The sequence below is a fragment of the Lissotriton vulgaris genome, chromosome 5 (genome assembly GCF_964263255.1).
Source record: "Lissotriton vulgaris chromosome 5, aLisVul1.2, whole genome shotgun sequence".
NCBI classification, from domain to species: domain Eukaryota; kingdom Metazoa; phylum Chordata; class Amphibia; order Caudata; family Salamandridae; genus Lissotriton; species Lissotriton vulgaris.
This window is the reverse complement of record NC_141693.1, coordinates 1,447,383,484-1,447,403,155: the sequence shown is the minus strand read 5'-3', so window position 1 is coordinate 1,447,403,155 and position 19,672 is coordinate 1,447,383,484.

Genomic DNA, 19,672 nt, shown 5'->3' with positions numbered 1-19,672 from the left:
AGCCCCAGGTCCCAACGGGGTTCCCGGGGACTTATATAGTCTCTACCCAGTTTTTTGGGCAAAAGTTTTGACTAATGTTTTAAACGCTGCGGTACTAGTTGGTTTCCCACCTTCCTGGGCCACAGCGGTTATAGTTCCAATTTTTAAAAAAGGGGATAGAGGGGACCCCGCCTGTTATAGGCCAATTTCCCTTTTAGACTCTGCAGTAAAAATCTTAGGCAGAGTGGTTTTACAGAGATTGGGGGATTGGCTTAAGGACAGGGGGTGCTCTCTAATCTCCAGTATGGTTTTAGAGGTCATAGGAGCACTATGGACTAATGCTTAAATTTACATCTCTTGATAAGCAAGTGTACAGTCGCCAAGGATGGGTTATTGTACATGGGTTTTATGGACCTCGCGTCTGCGTTCGATTTGGTTAATCGCTCAAAATTATGGCGAATCCTTAGAGAACTAGGGATAGATCCTGCGTTGGTAAATTTTTTAAGTGACTTACACAGGGACCTCTCAGCTTCAGTCAGGGTCACCAGGGAGGGGCGATGCACTGAGCACTTTAGTTCAAGTAGGGGTGTCAGACAAGGGTGTATTCTGGCACCCCTACTGTTTACTATTTACATCAACGCCCTGGAAGAGGCCCTGGAAGTGGCCAGCCTAGATATTCTGCGTGCAGGGGGACTGGGTATCCCGGTCCTTCTGTACGCGGATGACGCAGTTTTATTGGCCCGTACCGGACTGGGCCTACAGAGGCTGCTGGATCCCTTCGGTGGTTTTATGGAATCACTAGATTTTAAAAGTGAACATTAAAAAATCTGATGGTGGCCAGAGCAGGAAACAGGTCAATAAAAGCAAAAACATTTACACGCAATGGGGCAGAATTATCGAGGGTCCCGGTCTTCACCTATCTGGGGGTCCTTTTTGATGAAAAGGGAAACTGGGGCCCTCAGCAGAAGCTCAAGGGCAATGTTGTTGCGAGATCTACAGCAGCACTCTTGGGTTTCTCAAACAGGTTGGGAGCTAGACCTATGGAGGCATTGTTAAAAATGTATACTGCTCTGAATAAAATTCAAATTGTGGAAAACAGGTTCTTAAGATCACTCTTGTCACTTCCCCAGTCGACCCGACTTACACTGTACACACGGAACTAGGTGTGGGCTATATCTCAGACCACCTTAAAAGGGCCCCACTATTATGCTGGGTAAAAGCGTGGCTGAATGAAGAAATTACATTAAACCATCTGATTTTAAAAGACTGTGTAGCCCTGGACAAGGCAAACAGGATCCCATGGCTGAAGTACGTTAGAGCGGCGTGCTTCAGGCTTGGGCGTCCTGAACTGTACATTCGACCTGAGGGACTACAAAAAGAGGATATAGGTTGAATTAAACATAATTTTTTGAATCGGTTAGTGCAAGATCGGGAAGAGCAGGAGATAAGGAAACCAGGGGTTAGAAACAACTATTTGTTAGCCACTTCCCCTTCCATTGAACCGTACTTAAAATTTGTAACCAAGCCTTTCCATCGCTTCTTATTGGTTAGATTCAGGTTCAATTTAATCTATTTAACCCTGGGTACTTTTCCAGGGTGGGGTAAACCGGATAACTCACCTCCCTGTACGTGTGACATGTTTTCCACACAGGATACTCGACATTGTTTGATGTTTTGTGAGCATTATCTAGAGCCAAGGAAGAAATTTTTATACCCTATATTGCGGGAGGTCGGCTTCGTACAAGTGAGGCCGGCCCTGCTCTATCTACAAATGCTCAGTACTATGCATGTCACTTATAGCGTAGCATGCTTTTTGGTGGCCGCAGTTCGGATTCATAATAGAATGAGAGTGTGTTTGTAATCGACTATAAGGATTTATAGCGGGAAAACTGTTGGCTATTATCTGTACTTGCTTCGGTATATGATGAATTTGTGTATTGTAAATAGTGCCCTGATGAATTGGATTAACAAAATGTATATTAATTTTCTCTTATCCTTTTAACTGTTTTTAGGATGTATGTGATTTTATGCTCTTTTATGATTTTAATTAATAGAAATAAAGAATCTTTGACTGACTGACTGACTATATTCAAGTAGGCTTCGTTCTCCCTACAAAAACCCTTCAGTTACAAGCACTGGGCTGGGGCCATACACACGCATTGGCAGGTCATCCTGGACACAAAACAACCCTTGCCCTGATTAAAAGTTATTTTTGGTGGCCATCCATAAATCAAGATACTCAGTTGTATGTACAAAATTGTTATGTTTGCGCAAAAAGTAAGAGTTCCCACCAGGTACCAGCAGGACTCAATTCAATTCAATTCAATTCAATTCAATTAATTTATATAGCGCGCTACATACCCAGAGGGTCTCAAGGCGCTTGAAGAAGGGTGGGGAATTACTTGTCGAATATCCAGGTTTTAAGTTGCTTTCTGAATGCTAGGTGTTTCTGAGTGAGGTGAAGGTGAATGGGAAGTGAGTTCCAGGTTTTAGCCACCAGGTAGGAGAAGGATCTTCCTCCCATGGTGGTTTTGTTGATGCGAGGTACAGCAGCAAGGGCTTGGTTGGAAGAGCGTAGCAGGCGGGAGGGGGTGTAGAAGGAAAGTCGTGTGTTGAGGCATTCGGGTTCTAGTTCGTAAAGTGCTTTGTGTGCGTGGGTTAGGAGGCGGAATGTTATCCTCCTATTGACGGGGAGCCAGTAGAGGTTTTTCAGGTGACCTGAAATGTGGTCTTTACGCGGGATGTCTAGTATGATTCTGGCAGATGCGTTCTGGATGCGTTGGAGTTTTTTCTGAAGTTTTGCGGTGGTACCGGCGTATAGTGTGTTTCCGAAGTCCAGGCGGCTTGTAACCAGTGCGTGGGTGACCGTTTTTCTAGTTTCGGTGGGGATCCAGCAAAATGTTTTTTTGAGCATGCGAAGAATGTTGAAGCAAGATGATGAAACGGCGTTGACTTGTCTGGTCATCGAGAGTGAGGAGACCAGGATGACGCCCAGGTTCCGTGCGTGGTCCGTCGGGATGGGTGCTTTTCCAAGGGCCTCTGGCCACCAAGAGTCGTCCCAGGCGGAGGGGGAGGTGCCTAAGATAAGGACTTCTGTTTTGTCTGAATTCAGTTTCAGACGGCTGTGCTTCATCCACTCGGCTGCTTCTTTCATTCCTTCGTGTAGGTTGGTTTTGGCGGTGTTAGGGTCTTTGGTGAGTGAGAGGATCAGTTGAGCGTCATCAGCGTAGGAGATGATGTTGAGGTTGTGTTGGCGTGCGATGGTCTCGAGGGGGCTCATATATATGTTGAAGAGGGTGGGGCTGAGTGAAGATCCTTGTGGCACGCCGCAAATGACTTCAGTGGCCTCTGACTTGAACGGTGGGAGGCGGACTCTCTGAGTTCTTCCGGCAAGGAACGAGGTGATCCATTCAAGTGCTTTTCCTTGGATTCCGATGTTTCTGAGGCGTTGTAACAGGGTGCTATGACAGACTGTGTTGAAGGCTGCGGAGAGGTCGAGAAGGATGAGGGCGACTGTGTCTCCATTGTCCAGTAAAGTTCGAATGTCGTCTGTTGCTGCGATGAGTGCGGTCTCAGTGCTGTGTTTGGCTCGGAAGCCGGACTGTGAGGAGTCGAGAGATTTGTTAGTTTCGAGGAAGGTGGCGAGCTGGTTGTTGACAGCTTTCTCGATAACTTTGGCCGGGAATGGAAGGAGCGAGATGGGGCGGTAGTTTTTGAGTTCGGTGGGGTCAGCTGTGGGTTTTTTCAGAAGGGCGCTCAGTTCGGCGTGTTTCCAGCTTTCCGGGAAGGTGGCGGAGTTGAGGGAGCAGTTGATGACGTCTCGGAGGTGTGGTGCTATGATGGAATCTGCTTTGTTGAAGATGTGGTGAGGGCATGGGTCTGTGGGGCATCCTGAGTGGATGGAGTTCATCAGGCAGATGGTGTCCTCAGTGGAGATTGGGTTCCAGTCATTAAGGATGTTCAAGGGGGGTGAAGGTATGGCAGAAGGTTGGGTGTGTTGGTCTCCGGGTTGGTTGTCAAAGCTGTTGTGGATGTCTGCGATTTTGTCGTGGAAGAACGAAGCTAGGGAGTCGCAAAGGGCTTGAGAGGGAGTGATGTCGTTGGAGTTGGCAGTGGGGTTGGTAAACTCTTTGACGATGTTGAATAATTCCTTGCTGTTGTGGGCGTTGTTGTCTAGTCGGTCTTTAAAAGCGGCTTTCTTGGCAGTCCGGATCAGTTGGTGGTGTATGCGGGTGGCGTTTTTGAAGGCGTCCCTGGTGCTGGTGTTTGGGCCTATTTTCCAGGCCTTCTCAAGGGAGCGACAGAGTTTCTTGGATTTTCTAAGATCATCGTTGAACCAGGGGGATTTTTTGCTGCCTAGTTTGATTTGACGTTTTTTTCAGAGGTGCTAGGTTGTCGGCGCTGTTGGTTAGCCATTGAGTGAGGTTAATGGCTGCTTGGTTGGGGTTCGAAGAGTGGGCAGGGGGGTTTTGAAGAAGCGATGAGGAGATCTGGTCGATGGTGATTTTGTTCCAGTTTCTTCGCAGAGTGGGTTGAGGATGGTTGTGAGTTGTGGTCTTTTTGTAGATAAAGTGAACGCAGCTGTGGTCCGTCCAATGGAGAACTGTGGTGTGACTGAAGGAGATATGTTTGCTGGAGGTGAAGATAAGGTCGAGTGTGTGACCTGCGTAGTGAGTGGGGGTATTAACAAGTTGTTTGAGTCCGAGGTTGGCGAGATTGTCCAGAAGGGTGGTGGTGTTGCTGTCGTTGCTTTTTTCCAGGTGAAAATTGAGGTCTCCCAATAGAATGTAGTCCTCGGAGGGGAGGGCGTGTGGGGTGATAAAATCAGTGATGTCTTCACTGAATTGTGCACTGGGTCCTGGTGGCCCGTAGAGGAGGGTGCCTCTGAGTGTGGTCTTGGGGTCGGTGTGGATCTGGAAGTGAAGGTGTTCGGCGCTAGCGAGGTTGACGTCTGAGCTGGTTGAGATGCGGATGGAATTCTTATGGACGATAGCGATGCCTCCTCCTGTTTGGTTGGTGCGGTCTTTTCGGATGATCTTGTAGCCTTCCGGGATGGCAATGGTGATGTCTGGGGCTGAGGAGGCGTTCATCCATGTTTCTGTTAGGAAGGCGACGTCCGGAGAGATGGTGTCTAGTAGATTCCAAAGGTCGATGGCGTGTCTGTGGACCGAGCGGGTGTTGAGCAGGATGCATTTAAGGTGGTTGGTGTCTGATCTCTGTTTGGTGATAGTAGATGAGGAGTTGGTCTTGGTGCCGTCATACTTGCAGGAGTTGCATGTGAAGGGTCCATGGGTGTGTCCAGGAGCGGCTTGGGAGCAGTTGGGGAGTCGACCGGGGTTTAGGGCTAAGAGGGTGGAGGTGTCGTATGTAATGCGGGTGGGGTGGGTGGGACCGGGGCCAGGGGGTCTGGCGCAGGGCGCGGGCTTGGCACGGACGGGCGTAGACGGGCTTACCTTTGGCGCACCTTTGGCGCACCTTCGGCGCGACTGGGGCGCGATCGCTGCGCATGAACGCTGCGCGTCAGTTGCTCTACCATAAGTAGATAGTGGAGGGGGCGGGCGAGGGATGGTCAGCTGGGAGGCGGGATGCGGGGTGGAGCTGCAGGCTGGGACGGCACAACAACAACAAGATGGCAGTCAAAGCGGAAGCAAGGACAACGGGGTTGGGGTGGGCAGAGTCGCCGGTACAGTCAGGCAGATGTGATCTGATTAATTTACAAAGAAGCCAGCAAATATGCAACTAGCGTAACGTTTTGACAATGCAAGCGCACAAAACGATAATACAATACTAGCGCTGACAACAATATTACTATTAAAGCGCAGGCACAGTAGCGCTAGCGATTGGCTGGATTACAAGTACAGGCAAGCGCAGGCACAAGCTACGATACCGCAGGAGGCTTGGTGATAAAGCGATGAAGCGTAGTGGGAGCGACCGCTGCAGATGGAGGCAGGACGGTCACAGCGCTTCCTTGGGGGATGCGATCCTAAACTCTATTGTGGGAGGGATGGTCAGCTGGGAGGCGGGATGCGGGGTGGAGCTGCAGGCTGGGACGGCACAACAACAACAAGATGGCAGTCAAAGCGGAAGCAAGGACAACGGGGTTGGGGTGGGCAGAGTCGCCGGTACAGTCAGGCAGATGTGATCTGATTAATTTACAAAGAAGCCAGCAAATATGCAACTAGCGTAACGTTTTGACAATGCAAGCGCACAAAACGATAATACAATACTAGCGCTGACAACAATATTACTATTAAAGCGCAGGCACAGTAGCGCTAGCGATTGGCTGGATTACAAGTACAGGCAAGCGCAGGCACAAGCTACGATAACGCAGGAGGCTTGGTGATAAAGCGATGGAGCGTGGTGGGAGCGACCGCTGCAGATGGAGGCAGGACGGTCACAGCAGTTCCTTGGGGGATGCGATCCTAAACTCTATTGTGGGAGGGATGGTCAGCTGGGAGGCGGGATGCAGGGTGGAGCTGCAGGCTGGGACGGCACAACAACAACAAGATGGCAGTCAAAGCGGAAGCAAGGACAACGGGGTTGGGGTGGGCAGAGTCGCCGGTACAGTCAGGCAGATGTGATCTGATTAATTTACAAAGAAGCCAGCAAATATGCAACTAGCGTAACGTTTTGACAATGCAAGCGCACAAAACGATAATACAATACTAGCGCTGACAACAATATTACTATTAAAGCGCAGGCACAGTAGCGCTAGCGATTGGCTGGATTACAAGTACAGGCAAGCGCAGGCACAAGCTACGATACAGCAGGAGGCTTGGTGATAAAGCGATGAAGCGTAGTGGGAGTGACCGCTGCAGATGGAGGCAGGACGGTCACAGCGCTTCCTTGGGGGATGCGATCCTAAACTCTATTGTGGGAGGGATGGTCAGCTGGGAGGCGGGATGCGGGGTGGAGCTGCAGGCTGGGACGGCACAACAACAACAAGATGGCAGTCAAAGCGGAAGCAAGGACAACGGGGTTGGGGTGGGCAGAGTCGCCGGTACAGTCAGGCAGATGTGATCTGATTAATTTACAAAGAAGCCAGCAAATATGCAACTAGCGTAACGTTTTGACAATGCAAGCGCACAAAACGATAATACAATACTAGCGCTGACAACAATATTACTATTAAAGCGCAGGCACAGTAGCGCTAGCGATTGGCTGGATTACAAGTACAGGCAAGCGCAGGCACAAGCTACGATACCGCAGGAGGCTTGGTGATAAAGCGATGGAGCGTGGTGGGAGCGACCGCTGCAGATGGAGGCAGGACGGTCACAGCAGTTCCTTGGGGGATGCGATCCTAAACTCTATTGTGGGAGGGATGGTCAGCTGGGAGGCGGGATGCAGGGTGGAGCTGCAGGCTGGGACGGCACAACAACAACAAGATGGCAGTCAAAGCGGAAGCAAGGACAACGGGGTTGGGGTGGGCAGAGTCGCCGGTACAGTCAGGCAGATGTGATCTGATTAATTTACAAAGAAGCCAGCAAATATGCAACTAGCGTAACGTTTTGACAATGCAAGCGCACAAAACGATAATACAATACTAGCGCTGACAACAATATTACTATTAAAGCGCAGGCACAGTAGCGCTAGCGATTGGCTGGATTACAAGTACATGCAAGCGCAGGCACAAGCTACGATACCGCAGGAGGCTTGGTGATAAAGCGATGGAGCGTGGTGGGAGCGACCTACACCATGGCATTCCATTTCTATGGACTTTATTGAGGAACTACCACCTACAAAGCAAGGGCATACCGTCATATTTGTAATTGTTGACATGCTATCCAAAATGTCCCATTTCATACCCTTGAAAAGTTTGCCTACTTCGAAAGAGCTAGTTTGTGTATTTCTCCAACAGGTAGTGTGCCTTCATGGCCTGCCCTCTGTTATTGTATCAGATAGGGGCCCTCAATTTGTGTCCCAATTTTGGAAAGGATTGAACAACTTGTTGAAGATAGATGTACGCCTCTCTACTGCAAATCACCCTCAAACAGACGGTCAGACAGAAAGAGTAAACTAGTGTTTCGAGCAATACCTATGGTCTAACCTCTTACAGGGAGGCATGGATTGGGACACAATTCTATGGACTGTGGAGTTTGTGTATAACAACAGTGAACATGTATCTATTGAGGTATCACCTTTATTCTGCAACTATGTGTTTCACCCTCTCTGTGGTTTTGTATCACTTTAGTTCCTACTGACTCTCCTGCCACTCTGGATTTGGTGTCTTGTCTCCAAGACATTCATGTTTCCGCAAAAAAATCCTTGGAAGAGGCCAAAAGTATATAAGGAATGTGCTGATTGGGTGTTGCTGTCATGCGCATGGCCTCCGGCTGATTATGCTGTGGGAGAAAGGATATGGTTGTCCACTCCGAACATCCAGATTAAAGGACCAAACAAATGTAAGCCCTGCTTTATTGGTCCATCCTGTCTTTCATGTTTCTTTGTTGAAACCTGTCACCCCCGGTACTGTTGTTCCTGTGTTTTTGTTGCTTATTTGAAATAGAATCAAGGTCACACTTATGTGATGGTTATATTATTAGAAGGGTGAATCTGGTGGTCTTCTTTGTTTCTGTTTATTCTCTTCTTGCTACTAAGCGAAAAGAGAGACTATATTGATAATATGAGATAACCCACTTTTTTGTTTAAAGTGACTGAGCTTGTAGCCCTATTTGCTCCGTGCTCTCCCCTGTCCTGGGAAATGAGTGTTTTGGTTTTTCCCAAATTCAGGCGTAACGGATGATTATTATTTAAAGATTCTTATATACTCCTTTGGTGTTTTTTAACATATGCTGGTATGGTAATGTTCGTCTCTTGTTTACTGCAATACCATAATTACAGACATGATTAAACTGGTTAGAGCCACTGCCCTTACCCTCCTCTATCGTTTTACCACTTTTGCTAGGGTATCCAACAACATATTACTGAGCCAACTCCACAATTATGGAGTATATGGTAGAGTCTTGCTTTGGCCTAAGTGTTTTCTCACTAATTGTAGTCTAGTAGTCCACCTTTCCTCATTTTCAGCCTTCATTTCAAGCCATAGACTAGTCAGTCGCACAGAAGTCTTCCATCAGCCCAAAATGCTTTAATATTTATGTGGCATCTTTAGCATAGCTTATTGAGTCATTGTCTCATATTGGCTACATATGCCAGATCACACTTTGTTTCAACTCTCATATAGTCAAATTTGCTTTATTCGAGGTAAAAAACTCATAAAAGCATGATACATCTAAAACCATTAAATCCACAATAACAAGTTTAAAACATATTGACAACCTCAAAGAATTTAAAAGGATAAAGTATTGTGACTTCAATAATATTAAAATTCATCATAAACCTCAAAATTCATATGGTTATAGAGCCAATACCAGCCCAAAAAGACAGGGTCAAAACATTCTCTTTAGCTGGTTCAAAGAACAAAGAAGGCCTGGATTAATCTCGTCAAGCCTGCTATTGTACAAGAGATTTCCTTCTGATAGCCCATGCCCAACCCAGGAATTTAGCAACTGCCACAGAAATAGTTGGCAAGGAACTGGTGCAAATAATTCATAGAGCCACATCACTCTCTCTTGTGCCGAGCTGTTTGCACATAGCCCTCAACCAGACACGTCGAGGGATTGAGTAGGGCCCACACACAAAAAGTAAGTGGGCGATGGTCTCAGTACAGCTATTACAGGCTGGGCAGACATGAGAATTGCCTTCTACCCATCTTCCAGTTAGCGATCTAATTGGAAGAGACCCCACTCTATGTTGGAAGTAAAGCTTCCTATCCTGAGGCTTGGTTATGATGTCCCAATAGGGCTCCAGGAATGGGGAAGCTTTTACCTCCAAAAAGCGTCCCTTCAAAGTGGAGGGATCTGCATCATTCCAGTTCCGGCGTTCTACCATTTCCCAAAACCTTGTTTTTATTGTATCTTTGGCAGGAAACTGGACCTGCTCTGGTTTCTCCCACAACTCCTTCATGCCCATGGTCCCCAATGTTCTGCACAGATCCCCTAACCAACCTATTCTGTGAACTTTATCACAGTTGATTACATCCAAGAAGCCCCTTGCGTAATGAGCGAGTTCAGGAGTGACCCAAATACGCCGCCAATATAAAATGGGTCGTAGTCTGGCCATATCTGAAATGGCTTTCCTGCCTAGCTTGCAACGCAGTGGTTTCATGGGTGTACTGTTTGGTAGGCCGATGAGGTTTCGAAGGAATTTGTTTTCGGCGAGCGTTAGTGGTGCCAAATTGTCATAGCCCCAGAGCTCTGCGCCATAAAACGCCGAGCTACCGGCTTTGGCCTCATATAGTTGAAGTGCTGGCACGATGGGTTTGGTCAAAGATTTTTTATGCTCAGCACTTATAACACCAGCGTTTTGGCAGAGTTTGAGAGCCGCCATTTCTGTGTGTTTCCCCTACTTTGCGCCCTTAGCTATGTGGATTCCCAAATAAACAAAGTCCGAAACCATTTCTACCTTTTGGCCATCCGTGAAAAAGTTCCCTTTGAAGCTGGGATGGGGATTAAATGTCATGAGCTTAGTTTTTGCTACGTTTACTTCGAGCCCACGATCAGAACAAAAGCCCTCAAAGATATTCAAGGCACGCTGCAGGCCGCTGGGGGTTTTAGATAATATAAGCGTATCATCTGCAAATAGTAGGATTGGCTTTTTAACACCACCCAAAGTCGGAGCATCTACAGAACCAGACAACATATGCTCTACTACTCCATTAATGTAGAGGGTAAAGAGCGTCGGGCCATGGCACAGCCTTGACGTACACCCCGCTCTACCGGGAACTCAGCAGATACTTGCCCATGTCTCCCCCACTGTATTTTAGGGTAATTTGACTTGTGCAGTCTCATCACTAGCGATATAGTTTCTAGTGGCATACCCATCTCAGCTAGGACTTTCCATAGCAGGGTGCGAGGGACTAGGTCAAAAGCTGCACGTAGATCGATAAAGGCAGCATAGAGACTGCCCTTCGCCAACTGCACTGTCTTCCAATAAAGCAGCGTGAACCGGAAAATCTGGTCTGTAGTGCTGGTCAGTTTGCGAAAACCGGCTTGGTAAGGAGATAAAACATTGTTTTCTTCCACCCAGGTCATAATTTTAGCTAGGGTCATTTTGTACCGTGTCTATTAGGCTAATGGGCCTGTAATTCCCTGGTAGAGTTTTGTCACCTTTTTTATATACAGGGATTATTACAGTCCCCAGCCAAGACTTTGGTACCGGTGCCCCTAGCGCTACAGCATTCGCCAGCTTCAGGATATACTTGCCCCAGTGTGATTTCTCATGGAGGAAGACATCCGCAGGGACCCTATCGGGCCCCGGCGCCTTCCCCCGTGCGACTGAGTCCAAAGCCACTGCTACATCTACATTGATGAAAAGTGGAGCTGGGAATGCGTATGAAGAAAAAGAGCCCAGTTTCTGGGTTTGGAGACCTGTCTCGTGTGGTGGCCAACTACCAAATAAAGTCTAAGTGTAGCCAAAAAAGAAAGAAAAAATGTCTTTCTTTTAGTCCCCTCACTCACCGGAGTTTCCTCAAGGTGACATGCTTCATCATTGGGGCCATCCCAGTTCTCTACGAAAAGGGGCGTGCTGCGACTTGCGAACTACGTAGGAGCACTGTAGTTGTGAAGGACTATGTGTGGTGTAGAAAAAGATGGAGTGGGTGGGTGTGTGAGTTAAAAATACCGTGCTAGTGGGCCTCAATGTTTTATTCTGCTCCTAGACTGGTATGTTAAAAATGGGGTTATACTGTGCACCGACCAGTAATGTAGGTAGGCTCAGTATTTGGTCAACATGTTTCACGCAACCCCTACCGTTTCGTCAGGACCATACAGGGACCAGCCTGTATTGTGCCACTCCTAGAAACCTAAAATTAGGGTTAAGGAATTTATTAGTGAAAAAAGTATTTACAGTGAATGACGCTGTTCATCTTAGATACATGCGTAGTTCAGAATACATACGCGTGACCTTTAGGACGAATGTATTGCTCACTGATGAACCTGCAAAAGAAATGAATAAAGCAAGGTTAAAAAACACCTCGCCCCTATCTCAGCAGAGATCGGGGGTATTTGCGTCCTTCAAGATGCACGTCTTTAGTACACGTACATATATTTGCACACTCTATATGGTGTTGTTTTCACCATATTGGTGCGTGCACGCTTTCAGGTCCGGTGTCTGCTAGATAAATTACACGTGAGATGAAAGTAACATGAAATATCTTATACAAACATCCAGAAGTGACATAACAAGACAAACACAGTGAACACACACATTTAACACATAACCAGAGAAAATGCCAGATATTTACATTTGTAGGTGCTTAATAGCACATCATGGTCTCTGAGGGGGCGGTATCGCCTCGGTGGAAACAATGCTGAAAATTACGGGATTGTTAAAAAAGTGGTTAATTATCAAAATAACTGAGAGTTTTTTGGTTGTAATTATGTCAGAGACTCGTTCTTCTTTTCTCTGTATAGGAAACGAGATGGTTACACTTACTTCCTATTCAGCAATGCCGCGCAGTACTACCTAGCTGCTTCCCCTCGGACCGCATCTCAGAATACGATCCGCGGGCTCGGTTTTTGTTTACTCCGGTTTCCGGGTTGGAAATAGACTGTATCGCTCCGGCGGCCATCTTAGGAGGATGCAAACGAGCCTAGCAAAAAGGTCTTTCTTCAGTTTCATTTGATTAAGCTTCTGCAAGCAAACAAAAACAAGTATAATAATGTCGATAGAAAGGGCATTATGATGGACCTCATATTTACACTCATAGGCGGCTTCCTCATACAGGTGTTGGGGCATAATTCAAAATCTTCATAAAGAAACGCTCTCAGGGTTACTTAATCGAAGGCATAGATACCAAAAGATAATTCTGAACAAATAGCTGAAAGTACCGGATTATTTCAGTTACGATTTACACAACAGATACTGTATCAGGTTATTCCAAAAAACCTGGCAGGTTCTAATTGTATCTGCTTACGGTACATTTCTGTTCTAGTATATATCGTGTTGGGGTATCATCGGTTAAAAGCACCCCACGGTATATCATCGTTCAGCCTATTTATATCTGTCTGCAATCTGAAAACCCAACGTTGTTCATGTTCATGGAGGGTTTTTTCAAGGTTGTCTTTGTTCTTTACACATTCTAAAACCACCCATCTCAAATCGTTTGGTGTGTGTTTTTTTTCGATAAAGTGGTTAGTCATACGTGTGGTGGATTTCTTGCAGCGAATATTGCTCCTGTGCTCAACAATTCGAGTGCTGACTTTTCTTGAGGTCATGCCTACATAATGTAAATTGCAGGAACATGTGATCAGATACACCACCCCACTTGTATTGCAGTTAGAAAAATGTTTGAGTTGCCATGTAGTATTATTGTTAAAAGTGACTAACTTGGTCACTGAAGTTAGGTGGCAAACACTACAGTTATTACATGGGTAATGACCGTTTGGTAGTGGTTGAAGTCTGTTGGTGTTCTCCACTGGTTTTGGTCGGGTATGGACCAGGTAGTTTTTTAAGTTCATTCCTCTTCGATGGCTGAACATCGGTTTTGGGATGTTTAGATCACCACTGTTCAGTATGGACCAGTGTTTTTTAACGATCTTAGTGACCTGGTTGGATACTTTGTCAAAGGTTGTAATGCAGATGGGTCTTTCATTTGTTGAGGATTTTTGTACCTTTGGTTCCAAAAGGGCATCCCTGTTGTTATTACTTGCTCTTTTACTGGTTTCCTTTATTACCTTCTTTGGGTAGTTCTGTTGTTTCAATTTATTGCTCAATTCTTCAGCTTGCACTAGGTAGTCTGATTTACTGGAACAATTTCGTCTCAACCGTAGGAATCGTCCAAACGGGAGATTTTGCTTCAAGTGTCTTGGGTGGAAACTGTTGTAAGTTAGGAGGCAGTTTCTCGAAGTTGGTTTGTGGTGAGTAGTGGTCGATAGGGTTCCGTCTTTGGCCCAAATGTTCAGGTCCAGGAACACCAGATGGGTTCTGCTCATTGTGTTTGTGAATTTTAGAAAAGGGTCTTGTTCGTTGAGCCAGGCGCAGAAATTCATAGCCTCTTCCTCATGGCCATTCCAGATCAACAGAATATCGTCAATATAACGCTTCCACAGCATTATCTGATTAGTGTATGGGTTATTGATGGTCAGGATTTTCTTCTTCTCCAGATGGTGGACATACAAACCAGCTACGCTCGGCGCAAATGTACTGCCCATACTGGTCCCGTGTTGTTGGCGGTACAGTGTCTCCTCAAAACTGAAAATTTTTTCTGTAAGGGCCAGGTGGCAGCACTCAAGAACCACATGTCTTGGTGTGTGATATTCCCACTCTTCTTCGAATAAAACTTCTTCCAGGATTTCCAATGTTTCTTTGTGTGGTAAACTGGTGTAAAGACTCTCCACATCTAGACTTATCAGTATGCTAGATGTGGGGTCAAAGCTCTTGTCCTTCAATAGGCACAGTACATCCTTCGTATCCTTGAGGTAGGTATCTGTCTTTTGAACTATTGGGCGAAGAAAACGCATCAGCGTACTTTGACAAAAGCTCCAAAATAGATCCTATTCCCGATACTATGGGTCACCCAGGTGGTTGTTCAATGCGTTTGTGGAGCTTTGGGATCGTGTAGAAGTAGGGAATGATGGGCTTAGAGTTTACTAAGAATTCTGATTCTTTTTTGTCCATCCAATCGTTGACTAAGCTTTCCTCAATAAGGTGTGCAATGCAGATCCGTAATCTTTCCGTCGGATCTTCTTTGATGATGCTGTAGTTCCTTGTATCTGCGAGAAGACGTAGGCACTCCTGTCTGTACTTTTCAGTATCTTGCAGGATAATTGCCCCACCTTTGTCCGCTGGTTTTATAGTGATGGTGTTGTCCTTTGATAGATCATGGATAGCTTCAAACTCGAGGTTGCTCGTGTTCTTAAAAACTTTTATGGTATTGGGGTCCAGGTCTTTGACATCCTTCATGACAGCTTTTTCAAAGGCTAACAATTCGACTGGTAAGTTGTGGGGGAGTGGGACAAAAGTTGATTTCTTCTTAAGGCCCGTATCTGTATCTCTAGTAGTTGTCAGATCTTTATCTTTGAAAAAGACCTGGAGTTTCAATTTCCTCAGGAATTCCTTTAGCTCACAGCACAGTTTAAACTTGTCAGTTGATGGGGTGGGGACAAAACCTAATCCTTTGTTTAGTACTCGGATCTGGACTTCAGATAGAGTTACAGAGGACAGGTTGACCACTAAATCTAGTGGTTGCTCGTAGTTGCTTCCGGTGGACCCTTGCTGCGTGTGTGTCGTCCCATTGTTTCCACAGGTTGGGCCCATTGTACCTGCTGACCGGTTTTGTTTTTTGCTCTCTGGGTTGATTGGCCTCTTCCTAAAAAAGGACGGTTTGGGTTGCCTTGGTTGGTGTTCCAGTTCTGGAAAGGTTGTTGGGGGTACATTGGAGGGAACTGTTGAGGCCCATAGAAAAAAGGAGGTGGAGGGCCGAATGGTGGCTGGTAGGGTGGCCACATCGGTGGTTGATTTCCTCGGTATCTACCCGAGTTTCCTTTACCCCTATTTGTAGGGTAATTGTAAAAGTTGGGGGAGTTGGAATTATCAGATCCACTGTCAGACCCATCACTATCTGTATTGTATCCTGGGTTCCTGTTGCTAGATTTATAATCATCTAGTGTGTATGGGTACACTTTTCGTGTGAAAAGTTTTTCTTGTCCTTGTCCAATTTTGTGTATTTGGTATCTTTGAGACTAATCTCAAAGTCCGTCATACTTTTGTTTAGTTTATCAAGTCTTTTTTTGAGTTCAGCAGGTGCCAGGAAGGATTTCAGGCAGACCTCTAGGTGTGTATCTCTTCTTTCAGTGTCTCAGATAAACGGGCCGCCGTCTTTATTATCAGCACCAGCCAGTCCCCTAGTACAGTGCCATGATATCAATGACCAGTCTTTCTTAAATTGCTTATCATTTTGAAAAATAAAAGGTTCATTTCTGACAATCAGGCCTCTTGGTGCAGCACTGATTTTAATTTATTCTGCCATCATTACTCCATGGATTAAGGTCTTTATTTGCGTTCTCTTCAGTTCTGTTAGTCGTCCCAGCATTGATTAGAATCTCCATTATCTCTACTTGGTGCCCCCGTGTGTGGTAGTATAGAGGCCATTACTCTTTCAACATCTTCTTCCGAGAAAGAGAGGCCTGTGATCTCTGCCATTTTAAACAAGAGGATTTGTTTCTCGTGGTTAGGTTTGTAGTGTGTGTCACTGCTCTCCCTTAGGAACAGGTATTGAGAAAACCTGTCCAAAAAATTATCATTATTCCCGCAGCTGAAAGGCTGCTCTAAACATGTATAATCAGAGGGAAAAGGAGGTACTAGAGAACAGGTCGACCTCCTAAAGAGACATATGAAGAAAAGAGCCCAGTATCTGGGTTCGGAGACCTGTCTCGTGTGGTGGCTAACTACCAAATAAAGTCTAAGTGTAGCCAAAAAAGAAAGAAAAAATGTCTTTCTTTTAGTCCCCTCCTCACCGGAGTTTCCTCACGGTGACATGCTTCATCATTGGGGCCATCCCAGTTCTCTACGAAAAGGGGCGAGCTGCGACTTGCGAACTACGTAGGAGCACTGTAGTTGTGAAGGATATGTGTGGTGTAGAAAAAGGTGGAGTGGGTGGGTGTGTGAGTTAAAAAATACCGTTCTAGTAGGCCTCAATGTTTTATTCTGCTCCTAGACTGGTATGTTAAAAATGGGGTTATACTGTGCACCGACCAGTAATGTAGGTAGGTTCAGTATTTGGTCAACATGTTTCACGCAACCCCTACCGTTTCGTCAGGACCATACAGGGACCAGCCCTGTATTGTGCCTCTCCTAGAAACCTAAAATTTGGGTTAAGGAATTTATTAGTGAAAAAGTATTTAAAGTGAATGACGCTGTTCATCTTAGATCCATACTATGACTTGTTAGCCCTTTAGATGGTTTGTAGTTCCGTAGTTTGAGGGTCTGAGGTTCGGTTGTTCCGAAACCGTTCAATAAAGGTCGTCAGAAATAGACGATTTTGGTGTCAGCGGACTGCAAATCACGAGTGCGGTATGTACGAGTGTTTTTGCATTAATCGATCAATGGGAACACTATGTATTTAGGGATTTCGTTTGAACCTTCGGGTTCCATTTTGTATACAGCAGCCATTTTTGTGTGGTTGCGCTCACATAGGCCGATGACTACGGCCAAGCGAGTCCTTGGGACACGTACACCTTAGCTGACTCCTGAATGACCTGGCCGAACTGACTCCCTTGCCCGAGGCTGACCTCGCTGAGCCAGTTCCTAGTTAAGCAGCTGGCCAGATAAAGATCAAAGAGCAGGACGTGCCGAAGTTTACAGTACATTGCACCCACCTTTCTATCTTGCTTCGAATCTGTTTCTGCTCCTTCCTTTATGACATAATCACTGATTTGGGTTGAGGTTTTATGATGGGTTTGTCCGGCCTGATCGAACAGGATATTGGAATGTGCTTGGTCATTTCTGGTGGGCTGGACAACGGAAAATGGGATTGTCGTCATGCGCTACTTTTGAAATGTCACAATTTGATTGGCTAGTTTGTATATAACTGATGCTAGCTTAGAATGTGATTTTTGGCATAAAAGACCATGCTCCGCTCATGGAATTTGTGCAGTCTCTAGCGAACCACCCGTGTTGTGCTTCGTAGATCTCTGTTCCTGGTTGCAGCCAATAAACTTTGGTCTTTGACGTCATCAAGAAGCGTCCCGTGTCTCTGTTTGCCAAGGCAGGGGAACTCGAAGGCATCAGGCGTTTTCCCTGGTGCCGCTAGGTTCTAAAACCTGGTCCTTCAGTTGGCGCCCACGTGGAGCGACTTTAGCGGTACCGGTCCAAGCCCGAAGATCGTTGAGAGCTTCGTGTGGAAATTCTGGAGGAAGGCCTGCCACTTCATCGACCCCTGTATGTCGTCGTGGTCCGAAAGTCTTTGCTGCGAGGTTCCCCGCTTTCCGACGGCTACGAAGGACTGCTACCCTGACTGTCGCCCTGTTTTGGAGCCGTAGACGGTTTGTAGAGCGAGACGATTGACGGGTCTTCTGGTGACGCCATCGATATTTCAGTTAAGTATGAGTGGAGCGTCTCCCAGTCCTTAGTTTGTTTTGGTATCCCTTCGTGGATCGCTTTGATTTGGTACCTGCAGGCCCCAAAGCCGAGGAACTCGTGTATTCACGAGACTATCGTTTTTAGATTTCCCTTGAAGTTTGAAGCTAGACTAGTGAGTGAAGATGCCTGGTCTTAGCAGACTTGGAAAGATATTTGGGTGTGGTTGTTCTAAGGATTCCCGGTTAGAGGATTCATGTCCGGTTCCTCCGATTGGAACTCCTACATATGATCTTTACATGAAGCATGGTGTGGGCCCTATTAGTTATAATGACATCTGGGTAAAATATACGAAGAAAGATGGTGTCCTACAGTGGCCCCTTTACGGTAGCTTTGAAACTGAGATTTTAGATAATCTCGAAGTTAAACTGTTCAAGAAGAAAGCCCGGCCGCCAATGTTTGACTCTTTCCGCATATGGCGCAAAGAAGCCAAACAGAAAGAAATTAAATTAGCGAAGAAGACTAAAAGAGAACGAGGTTTGTCAATGGGGCAAGCTGCTATAGCGTATAGGGATAATGAGGAAGAGCAAGAGAGCGAACAGATGCTTAGGGTTAGGAAGTTAGCGGTAGATAAGTGCTACCCAGTTTTACCGCTTAAAGAACAGGAAGCACAGAAAGATCTTGCGAAAGATCCTTTAATGTCGCATCTATTGAGTTCGCCACCCCCTTATGCACAGAATGCTACGGCACCACCGCCACCAGTTGTAGCTCCACAACATCCGGTTGTCGTGCCACCTGCAATTCCTCCACAGCCAGCTCCTCTTCCGTTGGCTACTATTCCTTTGGCGCAGCCTCCTCAGGGGCCGTCAACTTTGCCTCCCCCTTCGTTTGCTACTCCTACGCCTATCTATAATACTCCTTCTGTTCGACTTTGGATTCTTCTACTATCGTTCCGTCTTCTCTTATTCTTTCACCTTCTCCTTCTGCCAGACAGAGAATGACTGCTGCAGTTTCTGGTTTCTTTTCTCCTTTGTTGGGACAATTGGGTATGTCTCCTGTTAATGAGCGTAGACAATCACGTAGTCAGTTGCCTGATACAGATGAGCGTACAGTTTTGGATCATTTGGCGCGTAAATGGATTACGTACGCTTCTCAGTAGGATCTTGAGGGTGTTATGTATGTTTTCCTTCAATGGGAAGCACCAAAGCCACGGTACGTTTTTGAGATGATGTGTGTGTTCCGCCATGAACAATGGGTTGAAGAAGTAGGTCAAGCTCCTACTGAGTTGTATCCGAATTTTCAAAAGTGACCATTGTGGGTCCTCATGATGTTGGGAGAGCCGTTGCGACTATATTGTCATTTCGTAGTGACACTCCTTCTGTGCGACTGTTTGAGCAGTTAGTTAGGAGAGCAGCGCGTCAATATCCGATGCGAGAGGTTCCTCCAGTTTGGAGACCTGCTGATCCTAATGCTGCTCCACCTGTTATGGCGCACTTTCAACGAGTTTGGGTGCATGTTCCTTGGAAGCGTGTTGAAGTTTTAGCAATTAAGCAGTCTTTGCCTGATCCACGCAAAAATCCGGCGGGATATTATAAATCAATCAATCAATCAATCA